Source organism: Bactrocera latifrons, unplaced genomic scaffold (assembly GCF_001853355.1).
Source record: "Bactrocera latifrons isolate USDA-ARS-PBARC rearing strain unplaced genomic scaffold, ASM185335v1 scaffold_55, whole genome shotgun sequence".
Classification (NCBI taxonomy): Eukaryota; Metazoa; Arthropoda; class Insecta; order Diptera; family Tephritidae; genus Bactrocera; species Bactrocera latifrons.
The window spans coordinates 361,681-370,266 of NW_017537212.1; positions in this window are offsets into that span (position 1 = coordinate 361,681).

The window sequence follows — 8,586 nt, forward strand, 5'->3', positions numbered from 1 at the left end:
ATCTTTGTGAACCGGAACTTAGTTCGTCCTTATTTTTTCTTTTTTAGAGAAAAAAAAATCATTATAAAACTTCGTTTAGTAGGTGTCCAAATATTGCACCATCGTCAGTCCACAATGAGCAATTCGCACTAATGAACTTCAGTCGCTTCCTCATGCTGAGTGCAGAACTGAAAACGCAAGCGATTTCCTTTGCAAAGTTAAAACAAAATGCTTAACTGTAAACTCTAAGGTAACCTCACCTCTGACCACAAGCGGACTCCACTAAAAATACTGACTGAACCAGGCGAAACTACGAAATATTTTCACCAATGAGCATTAACGGTATAAGTGGATGTACTCAAAAAGTAAGCAAAGCTGTAAATATAAAGTGGGAGATGTGAAAAGCAACCAGTTGGCTTTCAGCTAGCAACAGCATGACACGACCGTAGCAGCACATGAACACACACCTTCAGACCTATTCTCAGTCCGCCATCAACGTCAAGATCGATGAATGTGCCGCTGAGTGGTGGCAAATGCAACGAAATGCACCGCTGTGACGACCGCCGGTGAATCCGCTGGTTATTGCGACGACGACGTTCGAGTACACCGAATGGCTTGCAAACAGAAGGCTAGCTCTAGCTCTTCACTAACAAATGCACCTAATGGTATCCCGAAAGATATCAAAAACCGCAAATGCAATAAAAGGAAGGCATCGCCAAAAAATCCAATTGCCGTTAAAAATTCCTGCTTTGTTGCCTTTCCATCTCGAACTTTGGAATAGATGGACTATTGAAGACACATTAATACGCTCTTCGCAGGTAAATCATATAAACACCATTAAGCGTTGATTTCACTGTAGAAAGATCAATGCCAACAGAGAACTGAAAGACGGAGACTCCGACGTTACATTTGGCAATGGAAACGTCGTCTCATAGTCCTCAGCGACAACTTATAACACTCACACTGTTTACATGTGCATTGAAGTGAGTCAGAGGCAAACAGGGAGTCTCACAAGAATTCGTTGGCCCACTGCTGGGATGCATGTGGTTATAGTGTATAACTATTTCTGAAATTGTTTCTTCAGCAATGATTATTATTTTATTTTGTGTTGTGATTTTTCCTGCCGAAATTCCTGTAGCGACATCGGCAGAGTCTATTGGACCAATGCTGCTTGCTTCTCTTCGGTTGGCCGCTGGTGGTGTTAACATTGTTAATATGAGCGTTTAAATTCCTTTTGTCCCTCACTTCTTATTGCATTTCTATCCGATGTATTCGATGTGTGCGATGTGTCGTACGGTATTCGGCGCGCTTCGATTTTGATGACCGATTTTTCCTTTAATTCGCTTTATGCACGCTCGTGTCGATGGAAAAATTGGATATGGCATGTAATCGACGAGTGTAACGACAGCGCGTACAACGATACATGGTGAATGGTGGCAATTGAAGCCGTAATGGTGTTGACGTTGCATTGAAGGTGGGTTCAACAATGGAGATAGAAGCCCAGACCCCTATACTCAGCGAGGTGTGCGGTGTTGGAGGGGCATTGCTGTTGGTATTGTGTAAACGGTGTAACTATTGTTGTTACCGTGGGTGTTRGACATCTTTAGGCATCGTTTTGTGTCCGTCGCTTGTTATATGATGAGAGTGTGAATGGCACAATCGGAATGGTTGAATCGCACTCTCAAGGAAAATACGCTCTAACAGTAAACTATATACATATGCACACGCATTCACTTATGAAATATACATTTTACACCGTTAAACTGGGTACATACATATCATAAAGGAAGCGAAGTTGTAATGGATTTATCATTTGCAGAAAAAGAAAAACTCATGATCGAAACTAAAAATTTTAAAATGGGATCTAAGATTTTGGGGTTTGCGCTTTCTTCGGTATAATTCATTACTCAGTCACCAGAGCGCAGTACTTTCAAAATTAATCGCAGATTCTTGTTTTAATGAGATGCATGCACGTGCATACAACAATTCAGACCCAGTAAATATTTCAAAGTTTTATACAAAGATATTATTTTCATTTCAATTTTGCATGTTTATTTCTGTTTGGCCACGATTTCAATTCAATTAATTTCGGCTGCGGGTTCAAGCAAAAGTCAAGCGCTGCTACTGTTTGCAGATAACGAAAACTATTGTACAAATTTACAACAACAAACAACACCAGCAATAATATGATTGCCAGGAGCCAGTGACAATATCGAAACCAAAAATATTTTTTGATWAAAATCATCAGTTAGACGCGAAACAAACAAAAAAAAAGTAGCAAAATAAAGATATGCTTGGAGATTGAACGCAGCAACGTGCCAAAAGTTTGCTACTGCATTTTCCAAATATCCCCTTGCATGGGTACATGTTCGATACTCCATCGCCAAGCAATATTTTGTTGAAGAATGTATTTTATTTGCAAATTTTGTGTGCCTTCCTGCAGACTGAAGGGGTAGAAGAGTTGCCAGCCAAGCTCACGTTTTATTTGTACCAAAAATTTTCTAGCAAGAAAAATATGTTGTTAAGATTTTATTTCTTCGATAGATCTTCTATAAAAAGCACAGCTACTCCAACAACTACAAGATTAAGTAAATATGCAAGCAGACAAGCTGCAAGTTCGATAGACTTAATTATCTTTTTTATGTTGAACGCTGSAATAGCAGAAATAGTGAGTCACAGCGCAAATGATCAGGACGTCAATGGGAATTAATAGACCCATACATTATTTTATACATACATACATACATATATAATATTCATGTGAAAATATGTAGACATATGTATGCATAAGAGAAGAGACCAATTTACAATTTTCAAAGCCAAGAGACAGAAACAAGCAGGTTTAAGAATTCTCGGTCGGTGGCTTCATGGAATTCTTAAAGTTCTAAATAMATTTTCATAAAAGACACGTATATCCATAATTTTTTTACAAAAAGTTTTTTATTATATTTTAGCATGAGAGAGACCACGAGGGTTAAGGCAATTACAAAGTGCTAACGTTCCTTTTTATATGGTATATTTACGCTTTCTTCAAAAGTATAAGAACCTTGYTATATTATTTAGAAATACCTGTTAATAGCTTAGCCTCAATGTTGTGCGTGGTCGATGTATTTCATGTAGGGTACTCACTCAAGTCACCTGCAAAGCCATTTACCGTATACTCACTACACCCAATAACGTGAAATTTACACAAACGCGCAGACGACAGTATCACAATCTGGCACAACATAAATTCATGTCGCACAAAATATTTCCAAGCACACTCCATCCACTACAACAACAACCAATCCAGTCTAAGTTACTCTAAAGGAAACAACATTAAGCATTCATTTTACGTTGGCCACTGGCGCATCTTCGGCCGCAAGGTATGCCCGAAAAAGTAGCATCTGGATGGCGCAAACATACAATGACTGGCTCGGCGAAACATATTTTCCATGTCGATAAAATCGATTGCGTTATGCAAAATATATGCAAATACCATATTGGCACAGTATCGCACACAAAAGCAAATACACACCAACGAACCATGAAATATCCACTTAAGCAACCAAAAAACGACGTTTAAAAAGTTCAAGATGGAAGAATTCCAAATTGGAAAGGCCAACAGATTTGAACAATGCCAACTTCCGCAGTCTACCCTTCGCAGTCTACCCTTCGCAGCCTTAACTGTAGCTCGCTCAACTTGCAGAAATTTCTGAAATGGTACAAATCAACAGGCCATGGTTAGGCGATGTCTTCTTTTGCATTAGAAATAATTTCGATCCGACGATAGATTTGCAAATTTATCTTGTGGGTGCACCATTGTGTACGTACGTTTCGATGGGAGAGTGCACTGAGGCGTGAGTGAGCACCGTCGCACGAAGAAAGTTTCAAACGCTGATATGCGCCAATAGCCATTCACATATGTATATGTGCATATGTATGTCCGTGTATGCTAAAGAAACTTACTTTGCAGGTAGATACCGATTGGTCGGTTGATATTCACACGGAGTCACAAGAATCATTAAACATTTAAATTACTCCCCACTAAGTCGGTTATGACTAAAATCATTGTAAGTGCTACYGCACTTATTGAGCTTATGATCGAATTGAGGGATATATGAAAGTACATTGATACGCCATTCATGCCCAGATGCCTTCGGATTGCAGCAAGACGCCGTTAAAAGACATTCCGCACAACGAACTACGAGAGTGCAGAATTATGTATGCAATATCACGGCGTTGTCCCTGCCCATTGAAGTGGATTGCAAATCTTACAAATATGAAAGTGTAAACATAAAMTTTATTAAATAAATATTTTATACATAATGTGTGACTTTGAGCTATATCATGAAAATGGTGATATGATATTTGGCATCTCCTCAGAAATCTTTCGTCCGCATTAACACTTAGAAGAGAAATCGGTCTGAAAATTAATGCGAAGAGGGAAATTTTACGCAAATTGAACTTTACAGATAATTCAATTTTGAATCAGATCCGCAAGTAATAAAATTTGTTTAATAACTTTTTCGTATCTCTCCTATTCCCAAGTTTCCAACAAATCTTTCCGGCAGTACTAGTATTTCCTCGGTTTTTGCGCTTCGAATCATCAAATTCGAGGCTCCCAAAAATGCACTATTCAGCACGACAACTTAATTTACAAATTGCATTCAATTTTTGTTCACTAATTTTATGGTCCSCGCTTTTCTCGTCGTTTGCACAATTAAATGTGAAACGCTGTTGCATGTCAAGTTATTATTTGCCACATGTTCGGTTACTTTGAATGTAGTAGCTGCATGACAAGCGACACAGCGCCACAGTGCGCCGCTCATCATGCTGCATGCAACWCTGCAGTCGACATCGCATTGCATARTCACTTTTAGCATTGTGTACAATCACAATTGACATATTCCGAGTAYATTGTCGTAGACGCGATACTCGCCTCACTTCGCCTATCCTCTACTATAAACWACTAAGCTCACAAATTAGCCAAAGAGATTTACAAAGCATGGAGGCAGGCGCCTTTGAAGTTTACCATAAATGCGGATATATATGATTCGCGGCATCGAAGCTTTGGCGAGTGCAGAATTCGTAGATAAAATGGAGTAAATGTATCTGTCGCAGCCTTTTTGTATTTGTTCTTGTTAATGTGATGATGCGGCAATTTGCTTCCACGTTCTGTATCATTACTCAGTACCGCCCATAATGATTAATTGCTACAAGCGGCTTGGTTGTCAGCGACCCAGAACCGGCAACTACCAGAATTGGTGACGTATTTTTTATAATGATATTTAACTACTGTCGAAAGCAATGTTCTTGTATTGCACTCTGCATAGTATGTTCACATTCTTGGGTGCCAGCATTTGACCTCTATTAGAACGACTAAGCCCAGTTACAAATTAATAACATTACAGAATCGCCACTTGCAGAACAAAACTACAAATTATGTAAATAATACGCGAACATTATTTGACTCCACAACTAGTTATTCAATAATTGAAGATGTGTGGAATCGCTAGCGGGACCTTCTTAAATTTAGCCAACATGTTGCACAGAGCAGAGTAGTAATGCTATGTAAACGATAGAAAAAGGTCTACGAATGTACATATGTATGAGGGTTCCATCTTGAGGTCCGTAACCAGATGTGTGGGGAGCGGGACACAAGAAATCTTATAACACATTGTGCAGTTGTATGTGTAAATTCATACCGAACGTTATGAAAATAAATGATCTGAGGCATTGAAACGTAAATAATCTAATATTACCAAAGAAAAAACATATAACTTGTTGTGAAAATCTGCACATAAATYTTTAATATAGTGGAGGCAAAAAACGACTTTCTAAAATAAGATTCACGATTTTTCAAAATAAATGGAAACAACTCGTCATAAATATGTAAAGRCCATAAATCCGCCAATTTGAACGTCAGTAGTGTTTCAGTAGACATAAATGTTAGTTTCGAAAAATTATAGATTTTTTTGGAAATTATAGTGTCCACGTTCAATACTCGATGTTACGAAATAGAGAGTGAATCTAAAGGCATAAAAGTCAATTAATTATGCGCAATCAACAACCGCAGCTTACAAGCAACGTCAACTACAAACATTCATATAAGTGAAAATTGTAAGTTGTGTCGTCGGCCTCTTCAATATCGCTGTACACACATCCCTCTGCGCGCTGTCGGCCAAACTTGGACGTATTCATTCATTAATTCATAACCAACAAACATGACCTAAATTATTCAATTCGGTTTATTTATTTTTAATTCTTTCTTATTACGAAATTGCCATTTACATTCATTTACATTTTATTTCGTGCTCTCATCGTCTGGAGCGCTMTGCTTAAAGGGGTCCAATGCAGTCGCCCATGTTTATGTAACAATTTATTCTAATTTGACCCGCTTATTTATTTTGATAGATTTCTCAACACATTCCTCAATTGTTATTGTAATAAGTGATTGTGACGCTTTCCCCTTCTTGTTTAATTGTTGCTTCAACAATCAGCATTTGCGCCTAAATGATGGATATCTTTTTCATTAATTTTGACTCAGGGGTCATATCGCTAAGAAAAACTGATGCAACTATGCTGTTTTCCAAATTCGTTCAAGTCGGTATGTATGATTTTTTGGCTCGTTTGTTTGTCGTCTCTTTTGAGATGAATTATAAAGGATTACATTAAATAATTGGAAACATGTAAGTATGAAAGACCTAATAAGAATCTTGAAAGTGTTAGCGAATCTGATTGCATTATGATTATACAGAGAATATTAAGTTTATCTCGAAGTTTGTAACACCCAGAAGGAAGGGTCGGAAACCATATAAAGTATATGTATAAATGATCAGTATGTCGAGCTGAGTCGATTTAGCCATGTCCGTCTGTCTGTCTGGCTGTCTGTCTGTATATATACGAACTAGTCCCTCAGAGTTTAAGATATCGTTTTGAAATTTTGCAAACGTGATTTTCTCTTCAAGAAGCTGCTCATTTGTCGGATCACTATATCATATAGCTGCCATACAAACTGAACGATCGGAATCAAGTTCTTGTATGGAAAACTTTCACATTTGACGTCGTATCGTTACAATATAAAGGATATTCAACTTCACAGCATCGAGAATTAGACTACATTAAAACCGTTGAATGATTGCATTCTGCCGGGGTTTGACAACTTCCAGTCATATCCCTTAAACGGTCTCAAACAAACTAACTGTTTCTATTGGTTTTAATTTTATTTTATAAAGAATTTTACTTTTATGTTTAACATATTAATTGTTGAGTATTAAAAATTACATTGGGAGACTTTTATTGGCTATACATGCTCCAAGAAGCGCAAGTAAAATTATTGTGGCAACACCATTGCAGCATTCTCATCACTTCTGTAGAAATATGTGTGTGGGTATGCCATTTCAGTTTTACTAGCTTGTTATTATCGTACGAGTCCGGTGTTTATGTTGTCTGTCGTCGTTTGCTTGTTTTGATTTGTAAACACTCCGGGATCCTTTTGTTGCACCCAAGCAACATCCGCACACACATATGCATGTCCGCACATGCGGCAGTGGACATCGCCTCATAAAGTGCTGGGTCAAGAGAAAAACGCCAAAGGATCCGTGCAAAGGATGGGTACTTGTAGCAGCCTCAGCAATGACAACAAGGAGCAACAACGTTGACAAGCACCGTATAGCAAGACGTGCTACGCTTGTAACTCGCTTATGGCAATGTGTGGCAACTGCGGTGGCTCTCGACACTACTGAAACTGTCACTACGGCCATGTTCATTGCCTTGGCGTGTTGTTGTCGCTGCATAGTCAAATGCCACAGCATGTCGTCGTCGACGCATACTCGTACGAACACGTACTCCGCCTCGCCCCCGCTGCCGCTTTTACCAAGATTCACACTTCACCTGGTGGTCGTCGTGTTTTCAAACATAATTTCGCATTTCGCCCCTTCCACAGCATTCGCCGTTTGATGTTTCATTGGTCATTCCATTATGGTCGCTTATGTCACATTCGCTTTCGCCGTGTATTGGTACATAACTACATTCCTCCAGTCAATTCAATATGTTTATTTTCAATTCGAGTACTGCTTTCTTTCTTCCATTGTGTAGTCTTTGTTTTGCTGCGCTGYTATTCGCTGGCTTCATTCAGTCTTTGTGTTCTCCTTTTATTTTCATTTACTTGGAAGTGATAATTTATTACAACATTGACCGAAAAAACGATTCGAGTGGATCACTTGGCCGGAATGCGAGACGCCCTCAATAGCTGCATTGGCATCGAACACCTTTTGCGCTGGCGAAGAAGTAAGCAGCAGGAGCAGGAGCTGACATTTGTCCGGGTWCCTTTTATTACATTTAGTTAATACAAAACGGCGACTTAGTATTTCTTCTTGTTTCATTATTGATTTCTTTCGGTTATGTTCATTATTGTATTGGATTGCTTTGTATTTTTGTTGCGCCCCGAAATCGAATGTCAATAAAATGCCAGGCCCTGCCACTTACTAACCACGATCCCAAATTCCTGATCTTCTCTGCTGCCTATGTTTTGTTTACAGTTGTTCTTTTGTCGACTAYTAATGTTTACATACAAACAACTCGTTCTGGTAAATACAAAACATTGACTTGAGACAAATGTGAAAT